Genomic DNA, 21,775 nt, shown 5'->3' with positions numbered 1-21,775 from the left:
CTTATCCTCACAGAGGTAAGGGGGGTGCTGGAGCAATCTCAGCTAAATATGGGCACCTGGCAGGGGATACCCTAAATTGCAGGGCACATGGAGACGGACAACCATTCACACTCACACTCATACCTAGGGGCAATTTAGAGTATTCAAAATCGGGGTACCCGGAGAAAACCCATGCAAGCCCGGGTTGAAACTTCGATCCCAGACCTGAGAGGCCCCTAGGCCGCCGTCTAGAAATACACTTACAAAAATGTTTTGTAATGATTAAAAACCGCTCTAAGCATGAAGTCAAGTCTCAGAAATTTCAGTCCCAAATCTTGAAAACTTTGGTTTGATTTAAGCAAATAGGAAGTGCTGCAATAACTTCAATTCTTTATTACGGCTGTGTCGTATCCAAAATTGGCACATAGGTTGGAAGGCAGGAATTATAACAAGTCATTACTCATGTTTTCAAAGAACTGTTTACTTTTGACCAAACGACCGTCTATTGTGGAACACGTTGGGTCAAGTACACTGCGCTAACATTTTGAGTCGAAAGAACAGTAAGACAATGGCTCGTTAAAAAAAAAAAAAAAACTAAAGTCGACTCAGTCATGACTCATAACACCACTTTCAGTGTGTAGACCTAAACCAAAAAGTGCGTGTATATTATAGGAGTGTACTTAAATACCTCTGGTGCTTGAATTTAGGAATATAAAGAGGCTTCTTCAGTCCCGCCCCCAGGAAGTTGTTGTGTTCATGGATCAGCTTTCGGATGTGCTCGATCCATTCCAGTTTGGTCTTAATAGTGGGTGCCTATTGATTTGGAAGACAGGCAAAAGTTAACGTGGCCTTTTGGACCACTTTTGAGAACCACATAGGCATCCTATATTCGCTGGAATTTCAATAACTGTAAGAGTTACAATATTTGTTTTCTGTTTTACTTTCAAAGAGAGAGAGAAGAGCATCTAACCTTGAGAACAATGATCTTGTTCAATGTGCCACGCATCGAAAGAGCAAACTTGCGGGGGTTTCCCTCCACGTGCTCTATCACATTTAGTTCGGAGAGCTGAGGACGCAATGAGATTATCATTTTCACAGATTTTTTTTCACATATAAAAATGGTGTAAAGGATTACTCACATTAAGTTTTCTCTTGAAAATGTATTTGTACTTTCCCTTGGTGTCATTGGCCACCTTGCAAAAAACCAAGGTCTTCTCCAAGAGAAAGAGGTGTCTTTTTCTGCCCATTCGGAAGGGTGACTTGGAGTCCCAAACTTTGAAGGACTCCTCCAGGAGCAGCTCCTCTTTTATGCTCTCGTCAAACCCTGAAGAAGGGTAAAGTAGGCAATTTAAGAAAATGATACATCAATGAAAAGCAAATATGTGGCCATTTTGCCAAGTGTTCATTTACCATCCACCAAGGAGAGATGCATGGCATCATTGATTGTCTTGGAAATGCTAAGCATCACCTCCACGGCTTCCTGGAGCTCGCTATTCCTCTCACAACTTTCCAGGAGGTTCTAAATAAATGGAAAGAGCATTAAGACATTGCTTCCACAGAATCTCAGTTTGGCAATTTCCTGTATGTATGTGTAACTGAAGTCTAAATGTCGTTCAAAATCTTGTTTTCATAATACGGTAAAGTCATTTTACTCATGAATGCAGTAATACCTTGACATAACAGTGCCCCGACATACGAGAAATTTGAGATACGAGTAAAATTTCGAGCAAATATTTACCTTGAGATAAGAGACAAATTTTGATATACGAGCATACAGCTGCTGCTTATAAGAACATCAACTCTCGATAGGTTCCTTTTAAAAACTGTGGCTGAAAGTCAGGGTGGAGGCGGGGCAAATAGAGCCAACCAGAGAGAAGAAAGGTATCAAAATGTACAACAAAATTAGAATTAAGTTTAGTGTAAGGTTAGATTAAATTTATTTTTGAGTGTCTGTATCGCAATCCAAGTTCATTTAAATTTGTTTTTGTTATGTTACGAGCGCGTTTCCGTGCAAAAAGTCTCTCTCTCTGTCCCTCCCTCTCTCTCCCTTCCGCAAAATCCATCTAATTTTAGTACTATTAAACATGATAACCACTAGTTATTTGTTACTCTGTTAATAGATGGCGAATTAGAACAAATAAAAATGTTTTACCATTCCAATATCCTGTTTTTTGTGTTTTTTTCAGAGGGTTGGAAACAATTAATTTGCTTTTAGTTTATTTCTATGGGAAACGTTGATTTGAGATACGAATAAATCGACATACGAGCTCAGTCCCGGAATGCATTAATCTCGTATCTCAAGGCACCATTGAATTGTTGTTTAATCAGGAAGTGGTGGTTTTGCTGATTGTCACATGTTATGAGTAGGTAAAGAATGCAAATAATGTTGGCTTATTGAGTAAGACTAAAATCTTACCACCATTTTTGGACATACCTTAAGCAGGAGTGGATATTGCAAGATTCTCTGTACAGGCTTGACCAGGTAGGAGATGATCGTGTTTGGCAATTTGTGTTTTTGCTGAATTTTCTGTTGAACACACACAGAAAGAGAGAAAAGACTGTAAGATCATGAAAATATGTGTCCTGAAGTCAAGTCAAGTTAACTTACATCAAAGTAGTTCCGAGAATGCTCCATGATGAGCTTCGAGGATCGTGGATTATTCTTGCAATAATCCACATACAAGTGAAACTTCCCAGCCTACAAACAAGATAAATTGTTAGGGAATCATTATGGGTCAATTGTCAGCATGATATTAGTTATGGATAAAGCAATAAATACCCATGTGACAAAGCAGTGTCCAACCTCTTCAGGCATGTCTTCATATTTCTCCAGTTCTTTGAGAAAGATGCTGAAAAAAAGATGGTTAATAAATACATTTTAAAAAGTAAATGGCGTACATTGTCAACTTTAAAGATTTACATGTGTCTCATTTAATTAAATAAAAGCGTGCATCCTAATAGACTTTTGGTACTTTCCATCAAGTAAGGCAATGTTTTAAGAATTTACCAAGTCTATTTGTTAAGGTTGGTGTACTCTGGTTGAAAACCATAAACCCTCAAAACCTTGACATAAAAGGCTAGTTATGGTTTTAGTTTTTATTTTTTTGTCAAAAGTCACACTGTCTGTCTACTTACTTCTGGTGGAATTCATAGAGCTCCAGCAGGTTCCCAAAGATGACGTGCTGCATTTTGCTGATTCCTGGAGGGCTCTTATTGGTCTGCATCTCCCATGTGAAAATCTGCCAATGACACACAAGAATTCACTTGGTTAGAGATTGTCTAAAATTAAATGGATGGAAACAGAAAAGAAACTCACGTCAATGCACTCGCCCAGGTCTCGCACGTATGTCTTCTCTGTTTGAATCAGCTCTGCCACAATAAACCTAAATAACAAAAAAATGAAGAAGGCATAAATGTGCATGAGTGAGGACATTTAAAAATCTAAATACTACTAAGGCTTAGGCCAGGGGTCGGAAACTTTTTGAAAGAGAGAGCCATAAACAGTTCCTATTTTCAAATGTCATTCCTTGAGAGCCATACTCACAATTTAAAAGTCAAAATACATGAAAATGTAATTTTTAAGTCATTTTACTACTTTTAAAGTACAAAAAGTCTGAAGAAGTTGTTACGCTGTTGCTAATCAATGAATATCAATGAGTTCAATGAGTATCAAAGAGAGAATGGATGCATTAGACTAATGAAAAAATAAATCAATGCCAAAGTGCCGACGTGACGTTCCTATTGGTGCGTTCGGGACTCGGCTCTCTCACCACCGGTTTCCATATTTTAGCTCAAATGCACCCGTCAAAAGAGCCACATGTGGCTCCCGAGCCATAGGTTCCCTACCCCTGTTCTAGGCATTGACATCATCTTCTCTTCAGCAGCAAATAACAAAATCTCTTTACCAATAAAAAAAAGTCCTTCCTGTTAAATGAAGCTACTAAATTCACAAATGAGCCACATACCTTTTTTTGGAAGCAGATTTTTTTTCTGTGTTTATCTTGAGTGTGTCCGGAATGACATCCATTTCGAATTTCGTTATGGCAAGAAAGTCTTCTGATTCAACAGGATCTATGATGTCCTCTTTAGAAAATAAAGTAAAACATCATGAATAATACATACATACATACATTATTTACTTTATTTAAACATGATTGAATCCTCCAGGAGTCACAATAACTTAGGACACAAAGTATGATATGCATTGTCAGAAAAAAAATGTTTTAAAAAGCCCACATTGAAAAGATAGCAAAAACTTTTCGTTTTCTCTTGGCACGTTCAATTGGACATTTCTAAATCAGTTTTTCATCACTAGCATTTACTGACAACAACAACAGGTGAATTTGCCTCCATCACTCGTTGGATAAATTAAACTGCATTTATGTTGTTAGAAAATTTTGCAAGTGTAATTTAACTTACCTCCTATTCGTTCAATCATTGCAATAATTTGAGAAGCTAACTGTTCCATGTTGGAAAAGTCTTGTCCAAGTAGTTTCTGCAGGTTCCGATGTGAGTACTACTGCATCTGACTGATTTTCATTCGGATGCTGTTCATATCTCGGGGTAGTCATCAAAGACCAAGGACCGCTCCTTTGACGTCATCCTCTTTGATCGCGAGTTCAAATTTAGCGCCAAACAGTGATATTATAATCAGCAAAATTGCAGTTAAAAACGATTACATTGTAATCTTAAAAATATCCCCAAAAATTGGCAACAGAAAAAAAACGACGTTTTTTTTCCATCACATTGAATTTTCCCACGCTTCTTGAACGTCACGTCACAACCAGTTTCAACGTTGGGCTTCCTGAATTTAGATTAATGAAACGTTTAAGTTCGTCCAGAAAATAAAGTAGCAGTTAACAACCTCATACTAATATTTTAGTGCGCAACAAAACAAAGCGCTGGGCCGCCCTGATGAATCTTTTGTCTTGAAAAAACGTGTTGAAAGATACACAAACTGCTGTTATAGTCTGTTGCTTTTCAGTTGAAATTCAAGTTGGAAAGATTTGAGCCACACGCTAGCCTGCCAATGCTAGCCCTACCACAAATTCGACTACATCTAGCATACTGTTGTTTATACAGGCTGAAACATGTGTTGAAGTTGGTGGACTAAATATTTTGATAATACTGCATTAAAATACAAGGTACTGCATACATTTCTCTTGCTCATTAATGATTCACTGTCATTTCAAATTGTTTAAAATACAGTGAAAGTTACATGACTTTTGGTGCTTTAATAGAACTTTCTTTGTACTATTAGCTTAGTTTCTGTTGGAATAATGATTCAAACCTTTTAAATCATTATTAGTAATATTTAATTAAAAAAGGAAAAACATCTTTCAACATAGCTGCTTACAACTTGCAAGGAGTTGCCTTGTGACGTCGTCTCAGTCCACAAAGCATTCTGAATTGCAGTAACTGAATCATTGTATTTAATCGCGACCCTCGAAAAACATGTTTATGTAATCAGTACAATAACACCCTAGATGTTTAGAAAAACAACAGTGTGAGGAATGCATTATAAGGTAAACAAAGTAGTATTATAATGTAAACAAAGCATTCTAAAGTAAACCAAGCAGGATTATAATGTAAACAAAGCAGTATTATAATGTAAGCAAAGCCGTATTTTCAAATCTGCTGCTGGAGTCTCGTCATAACAGTCTCATTGGGTCCTGCCGGGAGAAGTGTCCGTAACAATGTGTCCTCTAGCTTTGGGCCTTGAGGAGACGAATTTGGAGGAAAAATGTCCATGTTCCCATGACTTGATTTATAGCCTTACTACTTGTTAAAAATGCTTACAACACATATAGAATATTCCATAATAATTCTAACATTCCCACCTTTTACTATATGTATGTTATTCATTTTATGACAAATCCAAAAAGAGACAGGGATATCTCCGTTGGCTGTTTTAATTTTACCCGCTTAGGCTCTACTTGTTCGGCAGGTCTGAAAAGCAGAAAACAAGATCATTTTCGCCCAATTCATCCTCGGAATTACCATGCTCCTGGAATTCACTGCTGCTTCAGCACGTTTCATCAGTAGGGGATATAATTCATGCAATTTAGAATTTGTAGGGGCAATCGCAGTGGTTATAAGTTGGCTTATCAAAGATCTTAAGCAGGGAATAATACAACACCCACATAATGTCAAAATCGTAGCAAAAAGGGCTACGGAAAATGCCACAAATTAGGCCAAATCATTATTAATATGGCCCACAAATCTGTCAAGCGGATAATAATTCTACTCCAGGATGCTTTTTCATCTTGCGGTTTAGGGTCTGCAGGCCATCGTTGGCCCTGGTGTGGGACCCAGTGGGGGGCGTGTTGTTGAGTGCAACATTTTCAAACATTGCATACGCCCCCTGCTCCTTCAAGAAGCATTTCAACCGCTGCACGATCCTGGAACGCCATCAGACTAGTGGCTGCCAGTTGTTCCTTTATCGCCACAAATCCCTGTTCAGTATAATTTTCAAGTTTTTGGACATTGTAATGCAGGTAATTTATCCAATCAACATTTTTGTTTGGAGTAATTAAAAGAAAAATAGACTCCCAACCTGCTGCGATCTGATTAGCCAACTTATACTCATCTGGTACGCCCCGTGGATGCCAATCGCATCAATGTATGTCGGATCACCCTCTCTCCATGCCGATCGACGCCGTCGCGAGGGGCCCGCCATCATACCGGATTCCTGTGCAGCCAATTGTATCTCCTCTACTGTAGATGGAAAAACAGACACTGGTAATAGCAGTGAGACCAAGGCACAAAGTCCTGCTGCAATTTTGGCAGGAGTCGTATAATTTGTTTTGGCCGCACCACCACCATAGGTCAGAACGTGGTATCAGGGGTGCAGTCTGTTTTAGGACGTGGGCACACCACGTCACATTTATCGCTCCCAGTGCCGGACCGTGCCCTGTGAGGACTAAACAGGTAAAATGATTAAACGCGACATGTGTTGAAAAGTTAGGCTTGTCCTTCGCTGCCGTTGTAACTGGGTAGACATTATTCCATTTCATACATTTTGGGCTTACATCTTCTTTTGTCATTATCTCCTTACACAATCAGGGGTAATTTGCGCGGGCACTACTCGTAAGAGAGGGCGGGGCCCCATACATGTTATGCAGGTTTGATTTATAGTATTAGCTGCATTTTCCATCAACAACCAATTATTGCCCGTTTGGGAACTCCCCGTTGCAGAAATGAATTCTCTGGTCATCTCAGATTTTAATTTTACTATGGCGGATCCGGGTGTTTCCATCTCTGACGATTTTCCTACCGTCTCCATAGACATTGTTGTTGAGACACAATTGTAGATTTTTGTAAAAAGAGTCTTCTCCACCTGCCCATGGACTTAGGAAAAACGTCAGACAAGGATCCACAAGTTAATTTGTCAGTCTGAATAATGATTAGTAATGCCTCCACCGTATGGGTTAATTTTATCAAAGGCCTGATGGTTTTTTCGCACGCGTGTGTCATCCAAGCTTGCCAATCTAGACCAGTTTCTGCAACAAGGTTTCCCCAATCTGTTTAAATCCATATGTATCCTTTGAAATGGATATGTAGCTTTTGTAGCTTGACATGAGGGGGAATCGCCCGTGTTTTGGCCATATATCTGCATATAGTATGAATATATATAACCTCCCCCTTTTTGAGGCATGAAATTTACCATGACTCAAAATGGCAGCCCTCCCAGATAAGTCTTTTGTTTTTGTTTAGTCCCCCAGGTTCCCAAAATTTCCCATTGCAGAAATCAAAAAAATTCATTTGGTGAAATTCTTTTCTTTTTTGTTTCTGTCCTACTCTGCCACCGCCGTCCTCGAAAGGCTTATCAGCGATTTCAGAAATATTCCACCTTGATATTAGAATATTGATATATCTTGGTGGCTAGCCAATTGAAACACAAAAGACAGACACTCATCCACGCTCGCACTCATAATCAAGGAATTTAGAGTGCTCCCCCAATCATCCATAATTTTGGTTTGTTGGTGTAAAACTGGAGTACCCAGAGAAAACCTACGAATTCTTGAGAACACCAGGAATACTCCACACTCCGGAAGGTCTGGATCCACTCCGCATTAGTAGATCCTCGAACCGCAAGATTGATGCCTGAAGAAACTAGATAATTAATGTATTAGATTCACATGCCACATATCTAAAAATAGAAATTTGTTCAATTGCCACCGCCCCTTACCCCACTCAGTCAGCATGTAGACTGCCATGCGAGTGGCAGTGATTAACTATCTATTCGCCAATAATGCAATAACGGAAAAGTTGTGACACATTGAAACACACACACCCCCTTTCAATAATATCGAATTTTGCCCATTCTAGTCAACCCATCTACTTAAAGCATTTCTCCAAGGTTGATATTTTATAATTTGGAGATGTTATTTCTAAAACATAGACATTATTTCATCACTTGTTTCACACCATGAAAGGCCCCACCTGAATTTGTTGTAGATATTCCCCTTTATCTAAGCTTGTTATTGCCAATCGTTATCACCGTAACATTCAGGTGTATTAACCCCATAATTTCAATGCAGTAAGTTTTGGCTAAATTCTTAATTTGTATGCCCCTAAAGCAGGGGTCTCAAACTTGCGGCCCGCGGGCCAACTGCGGCCCGCGGGACGAGAATTTGCGGCCCCCGTCTTAATATGAAATATCGATTTTTTTTTTTTTTTTTTTTTTTTTTTTTTTTTTTTTTTTTTTTTTTTTTTTTTTTTTTTTACCCCTTTCCCCATGATGGCGCCGTTTAAGTGGCAGCCAGTGGCAGTAGCTCTGTCCACTCATGTTTTTCTTGTTTTACAGCATGTTTTACATGAAAAATTAGAGGGAACATTGACATGCACCTGCTTGTGGCAGGTGTGATACTGGTGTGCCGATAGCGAGCAATGATGATGTCGTGACCGGATGATTCGCCTAAAGACGTTTCGCCGACGGACGTTTGACAGACGGACAGGTCGTACTAGTATTTGTTAGTTTAATGATTAAATACAAATACTAGTATTTGTATTTAATCATTAAACGCTGTTTTCAGCTGGATTTGACCGAATTTGAGAGCATTTTGAGCCGTTTGGCGAATGGACGTCTATAGACGTTTTTTTGCCTCCATCGCGATATCATCCAGTATTTGTATTTAATCATTAAATGCTGTTTTAGGATGGATTTGACCCGATTGCTGTCATTTTACGGCTCGGTTCTGCTACATCTGCCTGCCCAAGAGTGCTTATTCCCGGACTGCCATTGATGGTAGACGAACATTGATTTTTACTATAATTTGGAAAACACCGGCGGCGGGCCGGATTAAAAATCCTAACGGGCCGTATATGGCCCGCGGGCCGAGGTTGAAAAACTTGTACACACACGATCCGGCGGGGCGAGCGTTCGAATCCCGTTTCGGCGAAACCTCCGTTCGGCCGAATGAACGTTCGGTGGAACGTCCATTCGGCGACCTGCCCGTCTGTCAAACGTCCGTCGGCGAAACGTCTTTAAGCGAATCATCCGAGTACCGATGATGTCGCTCACACTGGTACTCAGTGCGCTCAGGGAGGTTGTCTTTCTGCTCAGACCAACAAAAAATTAGAGGGAACTTTGGTTCGGAGCTGAATGAACCAATCACGGTGAGGTATACGGCTCTGGAGGGCGGGACATCGGCCGGGCTGTCCAGTGCCTCGCTCACTCACTCATTCATTCCTCCAATCAGCTGGGCGGAGGAGAAGCCGTGAGGCCGATCACTCCGCTCGGCGCGCACACTCCTCCGCTGCTCTCAGCATAGAACTGAATGAGGCGCTATGATCCGTGATCCAGCCTGTGTCAGTGTCTGTAGCCATCTCCGCGATTGAAACGGAGAGCGAAAGTGCACATGTGCCACAAACCCGCGCGACTGAATGTGAAAGATCAACCCGAGACTCATTCCAAGTGGAAAAACATATTACAGAGCCCCAGAGATGTCTCTTTCAAAGCCTGCCGTGAAGAGAAAGGTCGGTGACGAGCAGAGACAGTTTCAAGAAAAGTGGGGAGTGCAATATTTCTTTGTTGAACACAGGGGCACCCCGACGTGTCTCATTTACACTGAAAAAGTTGCGGTGCACAAGGAATACAATTTGAAACACAAAGCCACATTTCAAATTTTTGCGGACCCCTTCTCCTTTGATGTGCAAGATGCCCCTCCTGAGCTTCAAATGGAGCTCATTGACCTGCAGTGCAACTCTGCACTCAAAGCCAAGTTCAGGGAGGTGAGTGGAGAAGCAGACAAGCTTGGGCAATTTTTGAGAGAGTTGACCCCCAGCTTCCCTGAACTTTCCCGAAGGTTCAAGCGGACCATGTGCCTTTTTGGGAGCACATACTTGTGTGAGAAGCTCTTCTCCACCTTGAACTTCAATAAGTCCAAGTACAGGTCCAGACTTACTGATGAGCATCTTCAAGCTCTACTGAGGGTCTCCACTGCTTCCTCCCTCAAGCCAAATGTGACTATGTGAGAAGAAGCGCTGCCAGGTCTCTAGCAGCAAGGAGTAGGCAAAAGAAGCCGTGTTCAGAATATTTCATGTTCAATGTTCCATTGAAGTTCAGAAAGTTAAAGGTTAAAGAGCTGTAAATACAGACATTTGAAACGGAATAAAAATAATTCATTTTCTCTACTTAGCCAGCCAGTATATATCTACTGTATGCTCATTAGTATTATTTGGTTTTATATTACTGATTGAATTATTTTTTATTCATCTTTAAGTTAATTTATTTAATTCATTATTTTTTGTTAAAAAATAAAGATATTTGATAACGTTGGAAAGTTTTATCAGTGCTTTTCTTGTGGAAATCCTGATGCGGCCCAGTCTCACCCAGACTCGGCCTCTAGCGGCCCCCAGGTAAATTGAGTTCGAGACCCCTGCCCTAAAGCAATAGGCAGTAAAGTCCCAATAGTCATCAATATGACCTATACCAAAGCATATGCCCCCTTCAGGCCAAACAGGGAACGTCTTTTGTGCACTTAAAGACGCTCCATGCTTCTTCCAGGGAAACCATGCCTATCCTAAATCAATTATCTTATCTACCCCAGCCAGGTTCAATTTACCTAATAATTTGGACGAATGCCATGAAATTTCTCATTTCCGCATTGTTAATTTCATGTCTGATTTCTTTAACAACCAAATAACTCTTAATACCTAAGACATAAATTGCAAATCACCCCATACTATGTTTACTTAAGATAAGAGCCATTTCTTATAGCTCCCTGTTACAAGAAAAATCTACAATAATTAAATTAGAGAAATCCACCTTTTACTAGGCATTTCCTAATTACAATTTTCAATGCTTAATAAAGGACCCACAAATTGTAACCCATATGCCATAATATTGTAAAAAAAATCCATTCATTTTTCTTTAACCAGCCAATCTCCTATATTAAAGTATTTTGAACAATCCAACCATTCAAAAACAGTAATAATATCGTTTTATCCTCCAAAACTAGCTCTCTTCAATTAAGAGCCCTTTGAACTTCACAAAAGAAAAAAGAAAATAATGATAATAGTATTATTCCCAATTCCAAAGCTTTTACCAAATCAATCTTTGCCAAACAGATTTTCTATCACCTCGAAAGACATTTCTGATTAAATCCCAAAAATAAATGCGAAGATAATCGCGGAACCTTGCATCCCTTGCAGACTATGTTTTGTTCTCATTCTAAAATGTTTAAACGGAAGCGCGCCCTTAGCCGCTGACTGTGACCTTCACGCTCGCTGCAGAAGCAGCATTCCTATCTTGTTTACAAATTCCAAAACGCTCTCTTTTCTTTTTGTCCTCCTGTGCACACAATTATAACGCTTTTTAGAGAAGACTAAATTAATTACTCTCCCGATATCCAACTATATCACCATAGTTTGCCAAGACCCCATAATCACAATATGCTGCAAGCACAACTATATCATAGCAAAACCCATTTCTGCCCTCAAGTTTGCTTCAGCGCCCTCAAGGCCAATTATTGTAATAATTGTAATAATGTAATACTCTCCACGGAAGGGGTCCCCCAAAAATTTTAGTCGCTTGTGCGGTCCGCGCGCCTACTATACTGTATTATAATGTCTAACACCATCAAATCAGTCGCACCAAAACAGAGCGCTTCCCCCGCAATCGAAGCATTATTCGGCAAGTTTAGAGTATGACCAAAACGCAGTTTTGGCAACCCCGCTTAACATTTAATTGGCTGTTTTGTATTTCTGTTAACCAAAATATTCCCGCTAGCAGACGGGAACGAAACCAGGATAAGCCACAATAAGCCATTTCATTCCAGTACATTGACAGTACATTTAGTTACTATCAACAAAGTATGCCTAGCACTTTGAAATAACCATTTTAATTGCCATTTTACAACTTTCAGCATCACACAAAAAATTCCAATTGAATTCATTCACAAAGAATGTGATCTCTGGTTTAAAATTAGCTCAACATTTTTAGAGACTTTTTGTCCAGGCAATCACGCGATATATGTCCCAATTCTCCGCGCTATCTTTTATTTTTATTTTACACAACGGACCCGTTTTATCACTCTTCTTTCTGTGGAACAAGCTGCCTCGCTTGTATCTCCCTCCACATATTATATAGATTACTTCTATGCTTAGTGCGTATTTTATCCTGCAGGTTTTAATATTTCATGCATATTTAAGCTGGCCAGCAAACCCATATTTGTTTATCCATAAATTTAGGTGTTTAACCCTTGTAGCGCTTTGATTTTCAACAAATTTCATCTTTACACGGCGGACACTGTTTCACATCGTCGTCTCTAGCCGCTTTGATATTTGAGCTGCCCATTTTGAAGGGAGCTCGTGTGCACTCAGTTATCAGTTAGTTAACTTTCTTTTCCGCGGAACGACACACGTAACACACGCAACACAAATGTATACCCTAGCGTGATATACTGTCAGAGCTATATTTGTACCTTTCCGGACCACGGCACAGGACACCCCGAACTGCCCCAAGTTTTATAGACTCATGCTCTGTCTCTTTACCTGGCAGCGACTAGTATACCCAGGGTTTTACGCAGTCCCCCTGGACGTGAGTCTCATTTAAAAAATGGACCTCACGTGCAATGCCCCTTCAACAAACGCAGACATTCACGTGGACTTACCAGATATGACACCAGATGTCCTTTTCAGAGTGTTAGTCGTCAACCGTCGAGAACCAAGTCGCCCCGTCGAGTAATCCAGCCCGGAAAAGGGTATTTAAGCGCCGTGCACGGTCTTTCCAGATATCGAACGGAAGCGACCTGGATTCTGCTCCGGTATCTTGACCACAGGCTCGAAGGACCAAATGTTAGGTAAATCCTTAGGTATTTCCAATTCAGCTTTCAATAAAAAAGGCATCTGTAGTCACATCACCATTTAATTCTTGCAAGAAGAGAATACATCCATCCGCGACTCCGGTCAAGATTATTCTCACAACTCGAAGTCCGTTTCGCTAATTTAATCATAAGATTTCAACGCCATGCCCCACAGAAGTCTAAACATTCGTAGAGTCTCACAACAATTTTGTACAGTTATCAAAACAATTGTAGGTCCTGTCGAATCTTCCCGAAACAGTCCTTGGTTCCCAAGAGCGCTTGTTGTGAGACCATCTTCCGAAGCCGTAAACAGTCCTCAGTTCCCCAGTTCCCTGTCGTGAGTCCTCTGAAGCCGAAAACAGTTCGCAGTTCCCAAGAGCAATTGTTGTGAGACCTCTCCATGCCCATGGCCATTCCCTGTCCTCTTGATGTGAACCAGTCCTTACTTTAGCAAGGCATGCATTAAAATGGCTTTTATTAATACAAATAACTCTAACATAAAAGCACAGCGTTCAACACATATATATTGTTTAATATTGTTACACATTCAGGATGAGCATTACTATTCCTAATAAGCAAATATATTGATTAATATAGTAAGCATGTTTATAATAAGGCTTTCTATTCCTAAGTAAGCATTGCAAACACATTTATAATAATGATTATTCCAACATGCCCTTTGTTCCAAATCCTCTTAATATCTTTAAAAACATACAAGTATATACAAGCAATAAGAGATACAAGTCTACAATATGAAAAATACAAAATGTATTTAATTCAATTTAAAGGTGACTCTTTTTCCCCATATGTTCTTTGTTGGTTGGTTAACTTTCAGAATGCCTCTGCTTCTCCACCCCCTATGACACAACAAACAACACATTCTATTTTATTATTCATCTATTTTACCTAAATACCAGTGACCAGGGAGTAAATCACGATGATTTTGGAATAGTATATAGAGGCTTCTTCAGTCCTACCCCCAGGAAGTTGGTGTGTTCGTGGATCAGCTTTCGGATGTACTTGATCCAGTCTAGTTTGGTCTTAATGGTGGACGCCTATTGATTTGGAAGACAGGCAAAAGTTAACGTGGCCTTTTGGACCACTTTTGAAAACCAAATAAGCATCCCATATTCACTGGAATTTCAATCACTGTGAGTTACAGTGGTACCTAGAGATACGAGCTTAATTCGTTCCGGGACTGACCTCGTATGTCGATTTATTTACTCGTAACTCAAATGAACATTTCCCATAGAAATGAACGAAAAACAAATTATTTAGTTCCAACCCTCTGAAAAAACACCCAATACAGGATATTGGATTGGAAAAACTTATTTTCTCTAATTCGCCATCTATTAACAAAGTAACAAATAACTAGTGGTTTAATTGTACTAAAATGTGTTTAACGATACTAAAATTAGACGGATTTCGTGGAGGCGAGAGAGAGACGGACAGGGGGGGGGGACTTTTTGCACGGCAATGCGCTCGTAACATAACCTAAACAAATTCAAATGAACTTGGATTACGATGCAGACACCCTCAAAAATAAGTTTAATCTAACCTTACACTAAACTTAATTCTAATTTTGTTTTACATTTTGATACCTTTCTTGGCTCTATTTGCCCGGCCTCAACCCTCTCTTTCAGATGCAACCTATGAGGGTTGTTTGCTTTAGTATTCCCTTCAAAATATTCCGAAAATGCACACAAATGTCCTCAAAATAGAATGACGCAAGACCACTTGCCAACGAGAAGTAGTATATACGCCATTCGCACTGACTAACGGAAAAAAACACTGAAAAAATGCAACGCTCCGCCCAGTGCTCATAGAGACATTACACGAGGGAGTTGAAATCAGAGAGACAGTGCCCATGATGTTCTTATTAGCAGCCTCTCGCATCCACTTTATGCTCGTATATCATAATTTGTCTCGTATATCAAGATAAATATTTGCCAGAAATTTTACTCCTATATCAAATTGCTTGTACCGTATTTTCACAACTATAAGGCGCACATAAGTCTTAAATTTTCTCCAAAATAGACAGGGCGCCTAATAATCCAGTGCGCTTTATATATGGACCAATACTAAAATTGTTATCACGATAAAATAAAATAAATCAGTCGATTGGGTAAACCATCCTCTACAGCTCTCACAGCTACGGCAAGCAGCCCCTGACTCTGCCATTTTCCCTGTAGAAAAAGTACTGCGCAGTGACTGCTGGGATATGTAGTTCTTTTGTCAATACACCCAATGTATTGTTGCCTGTATACATCAACATCAACACAGCTTTCCGAAGGGTGGCAGGCAGCGCCGGGCTAGTTACGCTAGCTACTAGCTAGCTAATATTTGCGAATGGATTGTGGCCTGTATACATCGACATCAACACAGCTTTACGAAGGGTGGCAGGCAGCGCCGGGCTAGTTACGCTAGACATCGGCATCAACACAGCTTTACGAAGGGTGGCAGGCAGCACCGGGCTAGTTACGCTAACTACCATTTGCGAATGGATGTGGCCGCCTGGACGAACGTATAAAACTCAGCGTTTTTGATGGACAATTGTTCAATTAGGACACAGAAAATGAGGACTTTGATGGATTTGTGGGTGATAGCATGTGGGTGTAGCGTGTATGTTTAAGTTGGTGTATGTTTTGTCATGGCTGGCTGCGTCTATAAAAACGGTGCGTCCTTTGTGTGTGTAAAATACAGAAATAGCACTCGTTATTGACACTGCGGCTAAAAATACGATGCGCCGTATAGTCGTGAAAATACGGTATGTTGGGGCGCTCGTATGTCGAAGTACCCCTCACTGTACTTGTTTTCTGTTTTACCGTAGTTTCCCACCTATAAAACGCACCATTGCGCCACTCCCCTGGGATGCTTTGAATGGATTTACCGTAATGCATGGAATGCGCGGGGAGGCTATTTTTAGGGTGAACGTCCACTGGGTTGATCGCAATAAGTAGCGTGCCAGCAAGAAATAAAACCAGTCACTCAAGCGGTCAGGGCCATACACAAATTGAATTTAGTGCACAGAGACCGATTGGGCGCAGCAACCATTTTAGAGAAAATTTTAGACTTAAGTGCGCCATATGGTGTGAAAATACAGCACTTTCAAAGAGAGAGAGGAGCATCTAACCTTGAGAACAATGATGCTGTCCAACGTGCAACTCATCGACAGTGCAAACTTGCCGGGGTCTCCCTCCACGTGCCCTATCACATTTAGTTCGAATATCTTAGGCGGCGGCATGATTATAATTTTCCCCGATTTTTTTGCACATGCAAAATGGCGTAAAGGACTACTCACATTAACTTTTCTCTTAAAAATGTATTTTCAGTTTCCCTTGGTGTCCTTGGCCACCTTGCAGAAAACCAAAGTCTTCTCCAAGAGAAAGAGGTGTTTTTTTCTGCCCATTCGGAAGGGTGACTTGGAATTCCACACCTTGAAGGACTCCTCTAGGAACAGCTCCTCTTTGATGCTCTCGTCAAACCTTGAAGGAGGGTCAAGTAGGCAATATTAGAAAATGATACCTCCACGAAAACCAAATGTGTGGTCATCTTGCCTGTGTTCTTTTACCATCCACCAAGGAGATGCATGGCATCGTTGGTTGTCTTGGAAATATTAACCATCACCTCCAGGGCTTCTTGGAGCTCGCTTTTCCTCTCACGACATTCCAGGAGGTTCTAAATAAATTGAAAGAGCTTTAAGACATTGCTTCCACAGAATCTCAGTTCGCCAAGTTCCTGTATGCATGTGTAACTGAAGCAGACATGTTGTTCAAAATCTTGTTTTCATAATACGGTAAAGTTATTTAACTTATTAATATTATTGTTTAATCAGACACAATTGGAACTTGTGGTTTTGCTGATTGTCACATATTACGAGTATGTAAAGAATGCAATTCATGTGGTTTACGGAATCCCGTATTTTCTCGCATATAATTCGCCCCTAAATTTGCATTAAAATCGTTGAATTTTTAAAAAAAAATCACATATAAACCGCCCCCTGATTCACAATTTTCACCTCCATATTCATGGTTTTAACTGGGAGTATGTGTTACTTTGAAGGGAAAATAAGAAAAAATACTCACACGTGGTATTTCTGAGCTCCTGTATGAATCCAAAGGATTGTCTGATGGATTGCACATTCCGAAAAGGTTGTTGCCTGCACGTGGATGAAATAAAAAAGGAAGTCATTATCAGAGGGGGGACTTGGAAAAGCAATGTATTCATTCACATGCAGATTTTCAGAAAAATACCGTATCTACTCGTATGTAAGCAGCACCCTTAAAATTGCCTTAATGTTGAATTTTACAATTTACAAAGGCCCTGATTCACAATTTTTGCCTCCATATTCATGGTTTTAATAGGGAGTACAAATGTGTTACTTTGAAGGGAAAATCATCGCAAGTGGTATTTCTGAGATACTCTTTTTAAAAGCAGATTATTAGGGTCAATATCATAAGTAAGTTTTAATATGCCTGTCTTTGTAATTGCAAAATATCAAATTATTTTGTTTGAAAAAAGAAATAAGTCTATCTTGATGAGAACCTGATGCTTTTTAATGACAGAAATTACAATTTTCTTATCAGAAGTTTAAGATGTTGTGGCGGACAAATTGCTTATAATGTCAAAACATCGATTTTTTTGATGGTTCATATTACTGCAATAGTTGTCACTTTTGAACAAGAAATAAAAAGAAAAAAATCTAAGCAGAATTTTGTTTTATTTCATAATCATAAATGTACAATTTCCTTTCAAAAAGTAAATAACGCAAGTACAACCAGCAAGTGTGTCCATAGCGGTATAATGTTCACCAAGTCTTTGGGTGGAAAAATAGCATGAGATACACATTACACAGGTATCAAGGCTGATATTTTGACAATCGACCGCAAGACCTTCGATCAGCCTTAAATACTATTGGGATGTGCTGACATGGTAAACGCTAAGAACACATCTGTTAAAGCTACACCCGTCTGGCCAGTCAGAGCGCATTTATAACTGCGGTGGGCTGGCGACGCCATGAGCGAGCGATGGCAAGCACAAGTGAGTTTTTCACTTTTTATGCAAGATAGTTTTTCTAATTGAATTTCATTCATAGGTGTTAAAATACATTGTTTTGCGTTTTATCGGTTTATCTTTTTTCTATTTTGAAATAAATGACAATATGGGCCGCATTGTCTTGCGCATGGTGTTTCGTCTTTGTCACCTTGCAGTTTCATGCATGTCGTCTTTTTACGCGCATATAAACTGTACCCTCGACTCAGTCATTTTTTGTCCGACAAATGTGGCTTATATGCGAGTAAATATGGTAATATAGGCACAAAAACAAATATGGATACATAAAAAACGTTTTAAAGAAATTCATCCCGTAATGGTTGTTTTCTTATGGCAAAACAGAAAATAACCAACAAATAGTAAATGTTAATTTGCCAACATCTACTGGTAAAAAGAGTATAGCAACCCTAAGTGTTGTAAGCATATAAGGCATTCCCTTGATCTAGTCATCATTTTTTTAGTTAAAAATACAGCTTATATGCGAGAAAATACAGTAATACTAAATCTTTCCAACATTTTTAGGCATGCCTTTACCAGGACCGGATATCTCAAGATTCTCAGCACAGGCTTAACAAGGTAGGAGTTGATCGTGTTTGGGAGTTGAGGTTTCTGCTGAATATTCTGTTCAACACACAGAGAAAAGACTCTAAGATCATGAAAATGTGTCCTGAAGTCAAGTTTGATATTTAACTTACATCAAAATAGTTCAGAGAATGTTGAGTTTAGAGGATCGTGGATGGTTCTTGCAATAATCCACATACAACTGAAACTTCACAGCCTACAAACAGGATACATTTTTACTTTTTACGGAATCATTATGGGTCAAATGTCAGCGGGATAGTGGTTATGGATAAAGCAATAAATACCCATGTGACAAAGCAGCGTCCAACATCCTCAGGCATGTGTTCATATTTCTCCAGTTCTTTGAGAAAGATGCTGAAAAAGAGATGGTTAATAAATACTTTTTAAAAAGTGAATGGCGTAGATCAACATCAAAGATTTATGAGTCTCATTTTATTAAATTAGAACATGCATACTAAAAAACATGCCTTACGTAAGCCAATGTTTTAAGAATTAACCAAGAGCAGCCTCATTTATTAAGATTGTTCAACGCTTTAAAAAACAAACACTCGAAACTTTGACATAAAAGGCTTTAGGTTTCATTTTTTGTGAAAAGTCACATTGTTTACTTGTGGTGGAATTCATATAGGTCCAGCAGGTTTGCAAAGATGGTGTTGCATTTTGCTGATTCCTGCAGGGCTCCTATAGTTGGTACGTATCTCCGATGTGAAAATCTGCCAATGCCACACAATTCACATGGTTAGAGATTGTCTAAAATAAAATGGATGGAAACAGAAAAGAAACTCATGTCAACGCGCTACACCAGGTCTTGCACGCATGTCTGCTTGAATCAGCTTTGCCACAATGAACATGCTAAGAATGAAAAAGGCATGAATGTGCCAGCGACTGATCAAGCAAAGTAGGCATGGGTGAGAGGACATTTATAATTGAAAACAAGGGATATTCTTGGCATTTACATCTTCCATTCAGAAACAAATAACAAAATAAATAATGATAAATAAATAAAAAATCCTACTTGTTAAATGATACTACAAAATTCACAAATGGATAATGAGCCACATACCTTTTTTTGGAAGCAGATTTTTTTTCTGTGTTTATCTTGAGTGTGTCGAGAATGACATCCATTTCGAATTTCACTGCGGTTAAGCCAGCGGACATTTGCGTTTTCGTGGTCAAATGAGCGGACGCTCAAAATAGCCCCCCACTGAATCCAAGCATTACGGTAATTCAATTCAAAACAGAAGAGCAGCAGCTAACTTTGTGTGCTTGTAGTGCTTTTAAACCTTTAAAAATACTCTCAACAGTCAAAAAACTGCACAATATATTTCCAGCATTTTCATTATTTAAAAATGAAATAAAGTGTCAGGCTTAAAAATAACTTCACTTCACAAGTACAATATTATGTGAATCCCCCCTTTTTTCCATTTCATCATCCATATCACGCATCCTTGAAATGGTTGCGAGGGTTGCTATATGCGTACTTTGTTCAAGGTTGCAGGTCCCATTTTTGTGGTACTGAAAAATCAAGATTTTTTCTCCGTAATTTCCAGGCAAGGTGGGTCAATCCTAGTAGACCGCCATGACTAATAACATACATAAAATAATGCAATTTCACGGATTAAATTAGGAGAAAATTGGAATTAAAATGCGTAGTAAAGGGTTGCGGGGGTTGCCAAATGCATAGTTTTTTTAAGGTTGCCGGTCCCATTTTTGTGGTACTTTCCAGGCATCGTGGCTCAACCTAGTAGCAAACGTCCCCGACGACTCACAAACTCATAACTATTCAATTTCCCATACTGAATTTAGAGAAAATTGGAATTAAAAATGCTACATGCGTACTTTTTGGTCAAGGTTGCATGTCCCACTTTTGTGGAAATGTAAATTAAGATTTTTTCATAGTTTTCAGGCAAGGTGGGTCAATCTCAGGAGTGAACCTCCGTGACTACTCACATTCTCAAAATCATGCAATTTTACAGATAAAACAGAAAACTTGAATTAAAATTCCCACATGCATACTTTGTTCAAGGTTGCACTTTTACAATTTTTGTGGTACAGTGGTACCTCGACATACGAGTGCCCCGACATACGAGCAATTTCAGATAAGAGTAAAATTTTGAGCAAATATTTAACTTGAGATATGAGCCAAATTTTGAGATACGAGAAAGCCAAGTGGCCAAGGCATGAGAGGCTGTTTATGATTTTAGCGCAATGTCTTTTTTGCCGCATCTCTTTTGTGTATACAGATATCTACGAGCACTGGGCGGAGCGTTGCATTTTTACGTGTTTTTCCCCGTTAGTCAATGCATAATACAAAGTGAACAATGGATCCAAAGCAAACAGGTCGAATGAAGAGTTGTGCAAAGAAAAGGCGAACGATGACAATCAATATTAAGCGCGAAATAATTGAAAAATATGAGTGGTGTCAGGAGCGGCCTGTTTGTCCCTCCTGACATGCCGTCAGAGAGCAGCTGCAGTCAATCTCTGATTGCTTCCTGTTTTGTTATTTAAGGAGCAATGAGTCATAGGACCATTGCCGGATCGTTCTTCTGTTTATGCGTGCGCGCAGCATGATGCCGTTTTGCTTTCCAAGCCATTGTTCATTTATAGATCCCTGTTGATTTATTAAAGGATGTCGTTAGCAGCCAACTGCCTGATTCAACTCCCGTTTTCCCGCGGATGGGTCCTAATATATTCCCGATCGCGCCGCGACGACGCAGCGTGATCGTAACAGAACGATCCGGCCCTCCCGGCCGAGGGGGCAGGCGGCCCCCCGAGCAGCCAGGGTAAGGTGCCCGACGACCGTTCTAAGATTCTGGTGTCTGTTAAGGGCAGGGGGCTTGGCCAGCACCTTA

The 21,775-nt window shown here is 39.7% G+C and overlaps 2 long non-coding RNA genes across 2 annotated transcripts; both read right to left on the bottom strand.

The window, feature by feature from the left end:
* Positions 1 to 13,335: 13,335 nt before the first annotated feature.
* Positions 13,336 to 16,737, bottom strand: LOC144066649 (uncharacterized). Its single transcript, XR_013297673.1, has 3 exons — positions 16,591 to 16,737; positions 16,423 to 16,496; positions 13,336 to 14,344 (listed from the first exon to the last, which is right to left on the bottom strand). It is a non-coding gene; the product is annotated as an uncharacterized LOC144066649 (long non-coding RNA).
* Positions 16,738 to 16,845: 108 nt separating this feature from the next.
* On the bottom strand, positions 16,846 to 19,088 carry LOC144066650 (uncharacterized). The gene is made up of 4 exons (XR_013297674.1): positions 19,037 to 19,088; positions 18,876 to 18,962; positions 17,375 to 17,448; positions 16,846 to 16,967 (listed from the first exon to the last, which is right to left on the bottom strand). It is a non-coding gene; the product is annotated as an uncharacterized LOC144066650 (long non-coding RNA).
* Between the last annotated feature and the right edge of the window lie 2,687 nt (positions 19,089 to 21,775).

Source organism: Stigmatopora argus, chromosome 21 (assembly GCF_051989625.1).
Source record: "Stigmatopora argus isolate UIUO_Sarg chromosome 21, RoL_Sarg_1.0, whole genome shotgun sequence".
Classification (NCBI taxonomy): domain Eukaryota; kingdom Metazoa; phylum Chordata; class Actinopteri; order Syngnathiformes; family Syngnathidae; genus Stigmatopora; species Stigmatopora argus.
Note: the sequence above shows the minus strand (reverse complement) of the source record. Positions and strands in the feature narration are given on the sequence as shown.